The 14,587-nt window shown below is 35.2% G+C and overlaps 1 protein-coding gene across 4 annotated transcripts in view; it reads left to right on the top strand.

Moving 5' to 3' along the window:
- PTK2 (protein tyrosine kinase 2) overlaps positions 1-14,587 on the top strand; it is a 420,621-nt gene that overhangs the window by 13,229 nt on the left and 392,805 nt on the right. The window lies entirely within an intron of this gene.

The raw sequence follows: 14,587 nt of genomic DNA, 5'->3' as shown, positions 1-14,587 counted from the left end.
AAATCTGTCCTCGGACATGGGTGACCCTGGGCAACTCCCTGTCTGTCCGTTTCCTCATCTGTAAAATGAGGTGGAGAGGGAAATGGCAAATCTCTGAAATAACGAAACTACAGCAAAATGGGTGCCAGTAACTTTCTTCAAATAGAGACTGAGAAGAAATGAAAAGGAAAGGAATTTGAAAAAGAAAGGAGATAAAGTATGTTTTATTTTGTAGTAGGCAACAGACTGGGCTTAGAATCAGAATAGGTTCAGGTCTTGGCTCCAGAGTCTGACTCTAGAACATTTATCAGCTCTGTGGTTTTATTAGCTAGAATTTGAACTAGGTTCAGAGCAAAAAAAGGAACTCAGGAGCCATTTAGCCCAGGATGGTTGAATGATTTATAGCCACATAAGATAGGAAACTACAGTGATAAGAATTCTATCCAGGTTCTTTACTATTGACCTTTTTCCTCTGTAATTTATGCTCCATTGTATCATAAACCAGTTTGTTCAGCCCCATTCAATGGGCATTTACTTTGTTCTGTTTCTTATACTACAAAATGTATTGCTATAAATGTTTTGTTATATTTGGGACCTTTCCCTCTGTCTGGGGTTTCTTTCAGGGTACCTGGTAGTGTTATCTTTTAAGCAGTGTTCAATTTAATCACTTTTCTATTTCTAATTCCAAATCGTTTTCCAGAATCATTGAACCTTCCCATAGTCCTTCTAGCTTTAATTATTTAAAGGGGGACAGCTATGTGGTGCAGTGGATAGAGCACTGGCCCTGGAGTCAGGAGGACCTGAATTCAAATTTGAACTCAGACACTTAATTACCTAGCTGTGTGACTTGGGCAAATCACTTAACCCCGCTGCTTTAAATAAAAAAATTAATTATTTAAAGGCTATTCTCCAATGCACAGTTCTTCATGTATGTATTAAGGTCATGAAAGAGTAATTGATACATCCAACTGCAGAAATAACTTTATTTGGTGACTTCTAATAATTTATTATGGAGCAAGGTATAAAATGAAGAGATTTATACTTATCAAAGGAGTTCACTGCTATATGGAAAACTGCCTGTGTAAAGTCCAAATAGATTTCTCTCTTCCTGGAAATGTATACCATATGCTCCTCTTTATAAATGGTGTGCCAGTTGTATCCCACCCCAGAACTTAGATCGTCTAAGTCCAGTGTTTATTCTTTTGTACCAAAACTGCCTCTTGAATAAATGAAATAGTATCTGCCCTTATCTTAGAACCTCTCTTTTCCAATTTATCCTTTATGAAGCTGTTGAAAGGAGGATTATCCCTTAGGTTCACTGCAGTTGCTAAGCTTACTAAAGAGTTTCCTTGGTAAGAGCTATGATTACTCAAAAGAGAACACCAAAAGAACTCTGTAAGGACAGACTAAATGGATGAAAAATGCTTATTCAAACTGAAGTTCACATAGATGGCTAGTTCAGTACTGGTATTTGAAATACTTAATACAGATGGACAGTAAGTAGGACTCAGAATTGAATAGGAGAAAAGTTGGATTATATTTGAGAGATAGAAAAGTATTCCAATAGTATTTAGCTTCTAAATGGTTCAAAAATTTCCATCTTTCTAACTCCTTGTAAAGCTTTGTTTGTCTTCGTTCACCATCATTAGTCAGTTAATACCTATTATATATCATGCCCTGTGCTTAGCACTGAGGATACATAAATAAATATGACTAGAATTATATATAAGGCAATCCTCAAAAGCTTTCTTCTAATTGTGGACATAACATGCAAATAACTTTACAAACTAGATAACATGTGGAATGAATTGAAGAATTGGATGGCACCCAGAAAAACTTCTTATAGGAGGTGAGATTTTAGGTAAGACAATGAAGAATGCTAGGAGATAAGAGATAAGGAGGGAGAGCCTTCTAGGCATGGGGGGGGGGAGCAAGAACAGTGAAAATACTACTTCCAAAGATTGAAAGTCTTGTGAAGCAACAGGGAGGCCTGTATGCACAAGATTTAAGATAATAACAGACTGGAAAGATAGGAAGGGGTCAGGTGTATGAAGGATTTTAAAAGCTAGAGGATTTTCTATTGGAACTTGGAGCTAGTAGAGAGCCACTTGAATTTATTAAATGGGGTTGTGACATGCAATTTAGGAAGAACAATTGAATGAATGATAAACTGGACTGGGGAAAAGACATGAGGCAGGGGAATAACCAGAAGGCTATTATGGTATAAACCAGATAGGAGGTAATAAGGGTCTGAACCAGGGTATTTGATAGTGTCAGAAGAGGGAAGGGAGTGTGTGTAAAAAATGTCACAAAGTTGGAATGATAAGATTTGGCAGTAGATTGAAAATGGGGGATGAGGAGAGAGAATGAGAAATTGAGGATGATTGCAAGATCTAGAACCTGGGTGACCTGGGATGATGGAGATGTTCTTGACAATAATAGGAAAGTTCAATTTTATGCTGAGTTTAAGGACATAAAGGAAACATTCAGTTTTAGATATCTTGTAGCAGTTAGAAATGAGAGACTGGAGTGGAGTTTAAGAGAAATTAGATCCTGGAGCGGCTAGGTGGTACAGTGGATAGAGCACAGGCCCTGGAGTAAGGAGTACCTGAGTTCAAATCTGGCCTCAGACACTTAGTAATTACCTGACTGTGTGGCCTTGGACAAGCCACTTAACCCCATCGCCTTGCAAAAAAGCCCAAAAAAACCCAAAAGAAAAAAACTTATGTAAAAAAAGCGAGAGAGATTAGACCTAATTCTGAGAATCTTCAGCAAACATTATCTTTGAATCTGTAAAGTGGTATGGAGGGAGAAGAGGCTCCAGGACTGAACCAGGCTTAGGGACTGTGACCTGGATGAAGATCCAGCAAAGAAGACCAAGGGAGTGGTTAGATAAGTAAGTAGTAATATAACTAGGAGAGTCGGAGGTAACCCCCTCCCCCAAACAACAGCTCATGCACTCAGAACTCACAGTTAACTTTTGGCATTGTGAAAGACTGCAAGGGTCATGAAGGAATGAGAATTGAGAAAAGGTCAATAGATTTGACAACCAGATGTAGATAATAACTTTGAAGGGAATAGTTTCTGGTGAATGATAAGGTCAGAATTCAGACTATAGAGAGTTAAGATAGTGAGGAAAAGAAGTGATGGAACCTTTTACAGCGAGCCTGCTTCCAATGACTTGTGAGAATAAATGAACATCATTTCATTTAGTTATACATAATTATAGAATAAAATGTTTGGTAAGTCTTATGTTTTTTGATGATTCCAGGGCTAATTAATTATTTAGTGATGATTAGTTGCTGTGGACCTAATTTTTCCCCTATTCATGCTTGTTAGCTATTTCAGTAGAAAACACATCTAATCTTTCATTCTGAGTCCTGCCCTCTACTTTTGTTGGTCAGTAGTAACTTTTACATGAGGAAAAAAATGTATCTTGCAAAAACCCACTTAGCTACTTAGTACATTTAGTTTTAAAAAGAGGAATAAGTTAAGAGTAAAAAAGGTTTTCTTTTTCTTTTTATATTGAATGGGCTTTCTTTTTGACTTATTTCTCTATCACAGTCTTTAGGAAATTGGTAGGGAGGAGAGGGGTAAAAGTATTAAAAAATAATTAGTAAAATAACTTCATGTCTTTTCCTCTAAAATTTTTTTTGTTTTATAAACTAGTTCTTTTTTTTCTTTTTCTTCCCCTATTTCCTTAAATAATTGTTAAACCTCCAATTTAAAGACTTCACTTAAAGATAATATTGAACTCATTAAGAATATTGTGAGATGATCAACTATGATAGATATTACTCTTCTCAGAATTTCAGAGATCAAGGACAACCCTGAGAGACCTGCTATGGACAAAGCCTTCCACATTCAGAGAAAAAAAAAATAGGAAGCCTGAATGCAGACTAAAACATACTATGTTCACTTTTTAAAAACTTCTTTAATGTTTTTCTTCTTTTACGTGATTTTTCCTTTCCCTTTGGTTCTGATTCCTCTTTTACAACATGACAAATATGTAAATATGTTAAAATTGAAAGTACATGTTTTTTTTTACCAGACTGTTCTCTGCAGTGGGGAGGCGGGGGGTGGTAGAAAAATGTGGAAGCCATAAATTTGCAAATGGATGAATGTTGAAAAACTACCATTGCATGTTATTGGAAAAATAAAATAAAATTTCGGTTTAAAAAAGAGCCTCACCTTATCTGCAATAAAATATCAAATTAATTTTTCCCTGTAACTCTTGTGGGTGATAGGAAAGGAATGTTTGGGAAGTCCCAAGTGTGTTCCTCTCCTTGGACTGTGGTGTGCCTTTCCAACTCTTTGAAGTTAGTTATTGCCAGCTGTAATAACTCATGCTCATAAAAAAGGTATTAAATACTAATAATTCCCTAACTTGCTGGTATAACTTTGGTTGGTTAAATATCCACTCTTCTCTCCCCCCCTCCCCAATTTGCATCTAAATATAACCCTGATGCCTCAACCATTTCCTTTTCCTTTTTCTTCTTCCCTTTTGCTAATCATTTTTTCTTTCTCTTATTTGTATTTCCTTGGGAATGATATTCCAAAAACTTGAATTCTTAACTTGGAGTTTAAGCCCAAGGGATAATAATTTAGGAATTATAGGATCTGAACATTTAGAGATGAAATTGATTTCTGGCATCATCTGGTGCAAAATTTATTTGTCTATTAGTTTAGTTGTCTACTTAAATGAGATTAGAATGGAAATTCCAGGTTAGGTCTTTCAAGTCCAAGGCACATTTCTCTGAACCATATAACTTTGTACAATCCTTGCTTCTGTATGTAGGCAAAAAGGCATACAAGTAATTAGAAATTGCTTTTCAGGGGGCAGCTAGGTGATGTAGTGGATAGAGCATCAGTCCTGGAGTCAGGAGTACCTGAGTTCAAATTTGACCTCAGACACTTAATAATTACCTAGTTGTGTGACCTTGGGAAAGTCCCTTAACCTCATTACCTTAAATAAATTTAAAAAAATAGCTTTTTAGAGTTGGTTTGTGATTCTAATTATTGGCATTATCTACCAGCTTGAAACTGTAAGAATGATACTATTTTTACTTAGAATGTTTTTATATTTGTAGATTTTTTTTATTCAATTCATTTACCAAAGTTTTATTAAGTACACAGTAAGTGAAATATTCTGAGGACTTCACTTGTTTGTGCATGATTTGTCTTTATTTTACACCCAATTTGTGGGGACTGGGATTAACTCTGGTTTACGGGCATTTGAAATTGGAAAGAATTTCAGGGAACAAGATGAAATTTAAGAAGATGTTTGAAATGCTTGTAGTCTGTAGTGGGGAAGTGAAGGCTCATTGTTTAGTGGCATTTGTAGTGGAGAGAGAGGCCACATAGCGGAGTGGACAGGGCACTTACTGGACTTCCTGTCTCAGATTTAATTTGCTGTGTTACCCATGGAAAGTCTATTAACCTTGTGTCTAGAATCAGCTAGGTGGCGCACTGGTCTTGGAGTCAGGTGGACAGGAATTCAAATCTGGCCTCAAGCACTTGACTCTTACTGTGTGACCTTGGGTAAGTCACTTAACCCTGACTGCCTTGTATCCAGGGCCATCTCCAGTCATCCTGATTCATATCTGATCACTGGACCCAAATGGCTCTGGAGGAAAAAGTGAGACTGGTGACTTAGCACAGCATCTCCTTCATTCAAAACCAATTCATATGCTTATCATAGCATAACATCCCCCCCCCCCATGTCATCGTCTTTTTTGAAAATGAAGGGCATACATTATTTAAAATCTCTCATCTGTAAAGTTGAGGGATCTAGAGTTTGTTGGCCCCTTCCAGCAGTATATCTGTTATCCTCTGATCCTGTAACAGGATACTCTGGAAGTTGAAATGCTGGAATGACCAGCATATTAGCCCTTTCTCACTTTGTCTTAGTCTTTATCAGCTAGTAGCACCAGGTTCCTTGTTGATAGTGAAGCATCCTAAGATAAAGATAGGTCCTCATAACAGTTTTTGGGAATTGCTTCAAATGTGTTCTTGAAATTGACTTTAATTCCGTTTCCCCATTGACTTCCATTATTTTTCACAGATATGGAAGTGAAATCAAATTATAGTAGTATGGAGTAGGAATGAGTGAGCAAGACCCATTTTCAAAACCTGTCTCAAACTCATGGCCAATTGATAGTTCCTCTTCTCCTGATATTGCATCTCCCATCTTTTCTAACTGGTACTAGTGTTTTTTAAACTTCTTAAAATTGTAGACACTTTTCTGTTTTCCATGACTTAAAATCTTTATATGTCTTCCATAATGTTTGGGTGGATGACTCAGGTAATAAATCAGACACAAATGATTATTATCATGATATTTTATTATGGTGATATTTATTGTAGAACACAAATTGAAATCACTGATCTATTGTATTTTCCATTCAGAGCTATTTATAGACTGTCTTGAATTGAAAAATAATTAGTCCATTTTTAGACTTGACCCACCATGGGAACTGAAAAATTCAATTCATTGTTGTAGGGAATTTCTCTTCTATCAATATAGAACTGCATCAACTTCGCATTTGAATAGTTTTAGAGATTAGCCTGGAGTCACATAGAGAAGTAACTTGCCCCATGACATTCAGCTAGTATTTGTCAGAGCACTTACATTGTTATTAATTTTATTTTTAAAATTTTATGTAATTTTATTGGTGCCCTTTGTTTTTATATCACATTTTTTTCTGAATAGACCTACCCCTTTCATTGTTGTTATTTATTCAGTTCAGTTGCATCCATCATGTGACTGGTGTTTTTCTGGCAAAGATCCTGGGGTGGTTTGCTGTTTCCTACTTCAGCTCATTTTATAAATGAGGAAATTGAGGCTAACAGAGTTAAATAACTTGCACAGTATTACAGAGCTAGTAAGTATATAAGACCTGATTTTTATTCAGGTATTCCTGCCTTGGGCCTAGTACTTTATCTTCTCTCCCCAGATCCATTTTAACCAAGAGGAAAAAAAGAAAGAGAACCAGTGTAATAAAACAAACCAACACATTTACATGATCTGGAAATACAGGATAGAAAATATTTTCTATATGTATTTTTTATCCTTTTAAATGATAAGAGGGAGATATATTTTCTCAGCTCTTCTCTGAGGCCAAATATGGTTGTAATAATAGCATAGTTTCTTAGAAGTTCTGATTATTTTTGTGGATTCATTTTGAATCCTGCTACTTTACAGAAGCTAATAGCTATCCCAGTTTCTTTGCTGCTTCCTTGAGGTTTTCAAAGTAAATTACCATGTCATCTGAAAATAAGGATAATTTAACTGGTAGTTGTTTTATTGCTATTTCTGATGTTTTTAGAATTGTCAAATAATAGTAGAGAACACACTATATTATTGCTTTATTATTGTTTTTAGTGAGAATTCTTTTTTCCTATTGTAGTTAATACTAGCTTTTGGCTTTAGATAGATACTTTTTAATCTAACTAAAATTGACCCTTCTCTGCTTATGATTTTTAGAGTTTTTAGTATAAAAAAATATAGTAATTTGTAAAAAAAATCTTTTATATATATATATATATAAATGATAAAAATTATGTGATTTTGTTTTTTATTTTTAATATGATTAATTGCAATTAATTATTTTTCTTGATGTTTGTATTGGTATAAATGCAACTTGGTTATGGTAAATAGTTTTTTCAGATATATTATTTTGGTCTTTTTTCTTGGATTTTATTTAATTTTTTTGCATTTGTATTCAATAATATTGTTTAATAATTCTTTTTCTTTGCTTTATCTTTATCTTATTTAGGGATTAGGACTCCAGTTTGTCTCATAAAAGGAATTTTGGTAGAATGTTTTCATTCTCAGTTATTTAGAATAGCATATGTTTTAATTACTTTTTTGAACTTTGAGAGAATTTATCAACCAGCTATTAGGATTTTTTTAAATATAGTATCTTCAGAGACTTAGAAAAAGTAATTGTCCAAACTCATTGATTAACAAAATTAAATTAATATTAATAGCAATATTTATATTGGGTTTTAAAAGGTTTGCAAAAGTACTTTATAAATATCTTATTTGATCCTTAGGACTACCCTAGGAGATAGGTGCTACTATTATCCCCATTTTACAGAAGAAGCAAGAGGTTAAAAGGAAGGTTAAATGACTTCATGTGCCATTGCTTTCATTATATGGTGACTCCATGTAAAGATAGAATTTAGTCACTTTCAGTTATATAAAACCCTTCATTTGTTTGGCAGAGATTATTTAATTAGCACTTAGACTCTTCCTCCAGATTAAATTGATAGATCTTTGGAAGGTATAATGAATTCTGAGCTGAATTTAGAGTCAGGAAACCATTTATTCAAATCCTTCCTTTTATACTTAATTACTGTGAGACAGGAACAAGTCATTGATATAGGTCCTCAATAAATTAACATGTACCAATTTTTCTATATTTCTAACAATGACTTTTAGAATTACGTATAACTTCATAATCATTACATTGGCAAAGATGATTAAAAAAACCTGAAAGTGACAATTGTGGCAGAGGCTGTAGGAAAATAGGTAAACTAATGCAGCTGTCAGTGAAGTTTTGAATTGATCTAGCCTTTCTAGAAAACAGGATGGAACTATGACCCCTAAATGACTAAATACTGCTTACCCCCCACCTAGTGATGCCACTTCTAGACCTCTGCCCCAAAGAGAGAGAGTAAAAAAAAAAGTATACAAAAATGTTTCTAGCAGCTCTATTTATAGTGGCAGAGAGCTATAGAAACTACAGAGGCTGTGTCTTTTGGGAAATGGTAAAAGACATTGTGGTATAAGAATGTAATGGAATATTATTTTGTGCTAAGAAATAATGAAATAGATGGATTCAGAGAAACCTGGGAAGACCTCTATGACCTGATGCTGAATGAAATGATTGAAACCAGGAGAACAATTTTATATAATTAAGAACAACAGGAGGTGGCTAGGTGGCATAGTGGATTCAAATCTGGCCTCAGACACTTAATAATTACCTAGCTGTGTGGCCTTAGGCAAGCCACTTAACCCCATTTCCTTGCAAAAAAAAAGAAAGAACAATGATAAAATCATTTTGAAAGGCTGAATAACTGATCAGTTCAGTATTGAGTTATAATTCCAGAGGATTGATGATGAATCATGTTATCCACCTCTTGACAGATAACTGATCGATTCAAAAGGCAGAATGAGACAAACTCAAACACATAAAGCTATATGTATGTGTAGATCCGTGTTCAGACAGTCATCATGAGAATTTGTTTAAAAGGGTTTTGCTTTTCTTTTTTTGTAATAGAAAGGACAAAGTGATTGAGGAAGGAGAGAAATAGAATAGTTTACCACTTTCACCCAAAAGGAAGAAAACTGTTTTTATCAAAGAATCATTTAAAAAAATGCATGGAAGAAAGCAGAAGGAATGTCCAAAAGAAACATAAACATACAAACCAGTAGGTCAGCTTTGAAACAGAGTGAACTTAGATATTTAAAAAAGAAAAACATGGTTTATATAAGAATTCTGCAGTTTCTTGTACCATTCTCTTTTTTTCTTTTACCATATATATTAAAATGCTCCTTTTATTAAGGTCGGAATAGGTACCACTAGTCGACTTCTGACTAAGATGGTGGAGAGAAGTCAGGCACTGTGCTAAGGTCTCCTGGCTTTCCCTCAGAATTAATATGAATCACTTCTCTAAAACTTTTGATTTACAAAACCCAGAAAAAGAAGCTGAGAGAAGAACATCTCCCAACAAGGTCTGTCTTGGGAATGTGAGCAAGCAGGGGGCAGAGAGCTGAGAGCCAGACCAGGGGCTGTGGGGTGAAGCCTGGGGACTAGCTTTGGCTGTGTGAGTGTGTGATGGGGGAGTTCCAGTGGGCCTGGAGGGGGAGTTTGAGCATAGAGTTGCAGAGTGCAGCTGGTGGAGGCCTCTTCCCAGAACTAGCACAGTAATAGTGTCCCTAGTGTCCCTACCCTCTCTCCGCCCCCCCCCCCCCACAGCCCTAGGGAGTGGGACTCTATCAGGGTCACAGACACCCCAGAGAAAGCAACCAGTACTCCCTACTGGCTGGCCCATTTGGAATTTCTAAACCCAATAATCAAAGCTTCTAGGGATCTCAATGCCAAAGGTCTGTGAACCAGTGGCTCCAAGAGAAGCCAGTGGCAAGGAGGGGGTCTATAGAAAACTACCTCGAAAGCAAAGACCCTAACTCAGAGAGATCTAGAGCTTCTGAGGAGAATATGAATTGGTCTCCAGCCCAGAAAGACTTCTTAGAAGAAATCAGGAAGGAGTTTAAAGATCAATTAGAAAAATTGTAAGAAGAAACTGAAGAGAAAATTAATACCTTGCAACAAGAAAACAAATCCTTGGAAAATATAATTGGACAAATGCAAAAAAGAAACAATTTTCTCAAAACCTCAAAACCAATTGGAAAAGGAGTTGCAAAAGGTAAATGAAGAAAATTATTCTCTTAAAAAAAGAATGGAATCTGTGGAAACTAATGACTTCATAAGACAAGAATCTGTTAAACCCCCAAAATAAAAAAAAATAGAAGAAAATTTAAAATACCTCATCAGCAAAACCACTGACCTCAAGTAATAGATCCAGGAGAGACAACTTAAGAATCATTGGGCTTCTGAAAACATTGAGGATGAATAAACTCTGGACTCAATATTACAGGATTTAGTGATGGAAAATTTGCCTGATATCATGGAACCAGAGGGCAGAATAATTATTGAAAGAATACATCATCTCCTCCTGAAAGGGATCCCAAAATGAAACACCAAGGAATATTGTGGCCAAATTCCAAAACTGTCAGATAAAAGAGAAAATACTGCAAGTAGCCAGAAAGAAACAATTTAGATGTCAAGGAGGCACAGTAAGAATAACACAGGACCTGACTGCATCAACATTAAGGGATCAAAGGGCCTGGAATGTGATATTTGGAAGAGCAGGGGAGCTTGGAATGCAGCCAAGAATTCACTATCCTGAAAACTGAGCCTTCTCTTCCAGGGGAAAAGATGGACATTTAATGAAATAGGAGACTTGCAACTTTTCCTGATGAAAAGACCAGAGCTAAATAAAAGATTTGAATTTCAAATAGGAGACTCAAGAGACAGACACGTGAAAAGATAAAAAAAAAAGGGTAAAGGAAAAAACTGCTATCCAATAAGATAAAACTGGCTATATTTCCACCTAGGAGAAATATTCTCATAACTCTTGAGAATTCCAACTCTATTAGAGAGAATATACTTAGCCAGAAGCGATGGACATTCATGACTTATCTGTAACTGATAGAATAATTTATTATGTTCAGAATGATTTATTATGTTCAGAATGAAAAGAAAAACCCCACAAATTCACAGTGTCATAGAAAGAATACAGGATTGTACTTTGTCCCTGCTGTTGATTATCTATTTAACCTTGAGCACTGAATCTGATGATTATCATTTGTTTTTAATCTCTAAAATTTACCTAGATGATTGCCCTAAAACCATGCATCACAGGATTGGACAGCATATTCTAGAAAGGTACTGAATGATCTTTCCTGATCTGCTATATTTCTTTGAGAGGGAATTATAGGATCTTAGTTATTGTCCTGAATATCTCACTTAATGCCTATGTGACTTTAAACATGTAACTTAAATTCTTAGATCTTTTCTATCTTCTTAAAATGGGAGGGTTGCACTAGAATGACCTGTAAATAGATCTAGGATCCTATGGGCTATAAAAACCTCTAATTTTTATATCAAAGCCTCTTTTTTTTTTTTTAAAAAAGCTACTATGCATTTTTGATAGGGTCTGATTTAAAAAGTAGAAACAAGGAGTAGGAGAAAGAAAAGTGAAGTAGGATGGGAGATTAGTGTCAGAACTTATTTTATTTGGAATAAATGATTTGAGAATGGGATTACACATTGGCATTTTAATGTTTACCTGATGATGATATTTGTCCTCAGTTCTCAAAGAAGACTATGACATTGGGGAGGTAATGCCTTGATAAGCACGTGAATTGGATTTGAGTGAGGGGGGGACTGTACTAAGTCACCAGTCTCACTTTCTTTTCTAAAGAGATCTGGATCCAGTGGCCAGATATAGATCAGAATGAGTGGAGTTGGCCCTGGATGTGAGGCAATCTGTTCAGCGACCTGCCTAAGGTCACACAGTTAGTAAGTGTCAAATGTCTGAGGCCAGACTTCAGGGTGGGTGCTTTTTTCCCCCTATCACCTAGTTGTTTTCAATAAGGAACAAGCATTTTGTAAAGTGCTTAGTAATTGCCAGACACTGTGCTTTTAAAGGCTTTACAAACATCTCATTTGTTTCTCACAACATTTATCCTCATTTTGCAATTTAAGGGAACTGAGGCAGCCAAAAGGTAAATAACTTAGACAGGGACACATAGCTTATAAGTGAGGACATAGTTGAATTTAAGTCTTCCTGCCTCCAGATCTTTTCTTTGCTCTACCTAGATACCTCTAGGCTGATATTACTAGGTTCTCTTGGTTTGTAATTCTCAAACTGGGATAAATTGCAAAAAAAAAAAAAAAAATGTGACAAAGCAGTGTGAACAGATGGAACAGCCTAAGTCCTTGCCAAGACTGTCAAAAGTTAATGCTTAAAGCAACCTTGCTGTAGGGGTAGAGAGCAGGTTTCTGCATCAGGAAGACTTTGTTCAAGTCCCATTTCTGATACAGATTGCTTTGTGACCTAGGGACATGTGTTGCAAGGAATTTGAATAATTTTTTTTTTTGCAATGATTCCATTCTCCCTAAAAAAATCACAGATTCAGTCCAAGAAAAGTTAATGAACTACTAAAGAAAAAGTGTTTCAATGTAGTGAAGGCAACTGAACTATCTTACACATTTCTATGCACACTTTACTGTACTTTTGCAATAACCTAGATTTACATGCCTCTTTGAATTTCCTAAACCCCTTAGTTCACATCGGCCCCATGAGATAGGAATACTTTGAAGAACTGAACAAAAATTTTTTTTTTCCTGCATCTTCTATGCTTAAGCTTATTATATAGTTTAGAAACTGAGGTCAAGACTTCCTCAGGGTCAGATGTCTAGAGGGTGTTAGAAACTCAAACTCAGACTTTCTGATGCCATGATTCTTTTTCTATTGTACATTTGATTCTTCAAAAAGTAGAAGAACCAACAAGATTCTACTCTGGATCTTTTTCTCCTTAATAGGCAATATTTGTATGACTTCTCATACCAACTTCAACCAAACTGAATTACTGTTATCTATATGACTTATTAATTCTTCCCTCTATGCTTAGACAACAGATGTCTTGGAAGGCTATCCCTCTTCCCTGTTGTCTTTTGTAAAAACTCCATGCTCAACCCAAATTCTACCTCTTTACATAAATCCTTTCCTGATCTCCTAGATGTTAGTGATCTTTTTTGTAAAATATATAAAATCCTGGCCTTCTTTCTTAACTTTTTTCTTATTTATTTTCAGGTTAGATTTATTGAGCTCTGATGTCTTTTTCATCCTATAATTCATATAATCTTTCTTTTCTAGTAGAGTGTTGGAGATATTCTGTACTGAAAGTGTTTGAATGGATTGGAATAAGTTGAGAAAATTTGACTGAAGGAGAGGAAGAAGATAAGATTGTAATTTTGTGGGGTAGAAATCTTTTAAAAAGATGATTAAAGTTGAGGAGAGAATATAGTAGCCAATTAGAATTGTAAAATTCATGCATGAGAAAGAGGTTGTCTGCCGGGGTAAAATTCTGAACAACATAGATAGGGCATGAGAACTAAATAGCAGGTTTTCCTTTTTTTGGGGAAAGTGCATATATTATAACGATATTATATTTGAACTTTATTTCTAGTACAGTTTGTGCTAGTGTGTTCCTGACTTTAAATTTTAAAAAAATATGGAACATGGTCTTTTATTCACCCAGATACTCTTTATAAACTTGATAGATGCATTTATGTTGCTCTGAATAGTTTATTATGAAATTTGGATTTTTGTTTTTAGATTACAACCTAGCCATTAGATACAACAGCCATTAAAAGTTGATCATATTTTAGGGAAGAGACTTCTGGGAGTTAAGTGCAGGGAAGAGACACCCAAGAAACACTATTATCTACTAAGGATATCTTAACTTTTTTTAATAGATTTATTTTTTTATCCTTTTTTTTTTATTCTTTGTTATAATGAGTGTTTGAAGTGGGGAAAGAAATTATTACCAATACAGAAAGGATCCTTTATTAAAAGAATAAAAAAGAGTAGGCTAACCAACATGCAACCCAAATCTGATAGTTTTTTTTTACTGTTTTATAACTATAGACTTCTACCACTGCAAAGAAGAGAGGAAACTTATTCTCCTAATTCTTCTTTTGGGCCATACTTGGTCATTATAATTACACAGTGTTCAGTTTTGATTGGGGGAGGGGGGAGATTGAGGTAAACATATTCCCAAACTACTTTTTAATCTCAAGGTCATCAGTATGAGTGTTGTGTGCTAGAAATAACAAAAAGGCCCATGTTAAAGCCTAATGTTGCAGGATCAAAAAGTGCATGGATAGGAGTAAAAGGCCTGAAAAGGCAAGAAGTACCAGGTCAGAAGGCTTCTAAAAAGAGAAGTAAGGCACTTTATATTGAATTCTAT

Source organism: Macrotis lagotis, chromosome X, assembly GCF_037893015.1.
Source record: "Macrotis lagotis isolate mMagLag1 chromosome X, bilby.v1.9.chrom.fasta, whole genome shotgun sequence".
NCBI lineage: Eukaryota > Metazoa > Chordata > Mammalia > Peramelemorphia > Peramelidae > Macrotis > Macrotis lagotis.
Note: the sequence above shows the minus strand (reverse complement) of the source record. Positions and strands in the feature narration are given on the sequence as shown.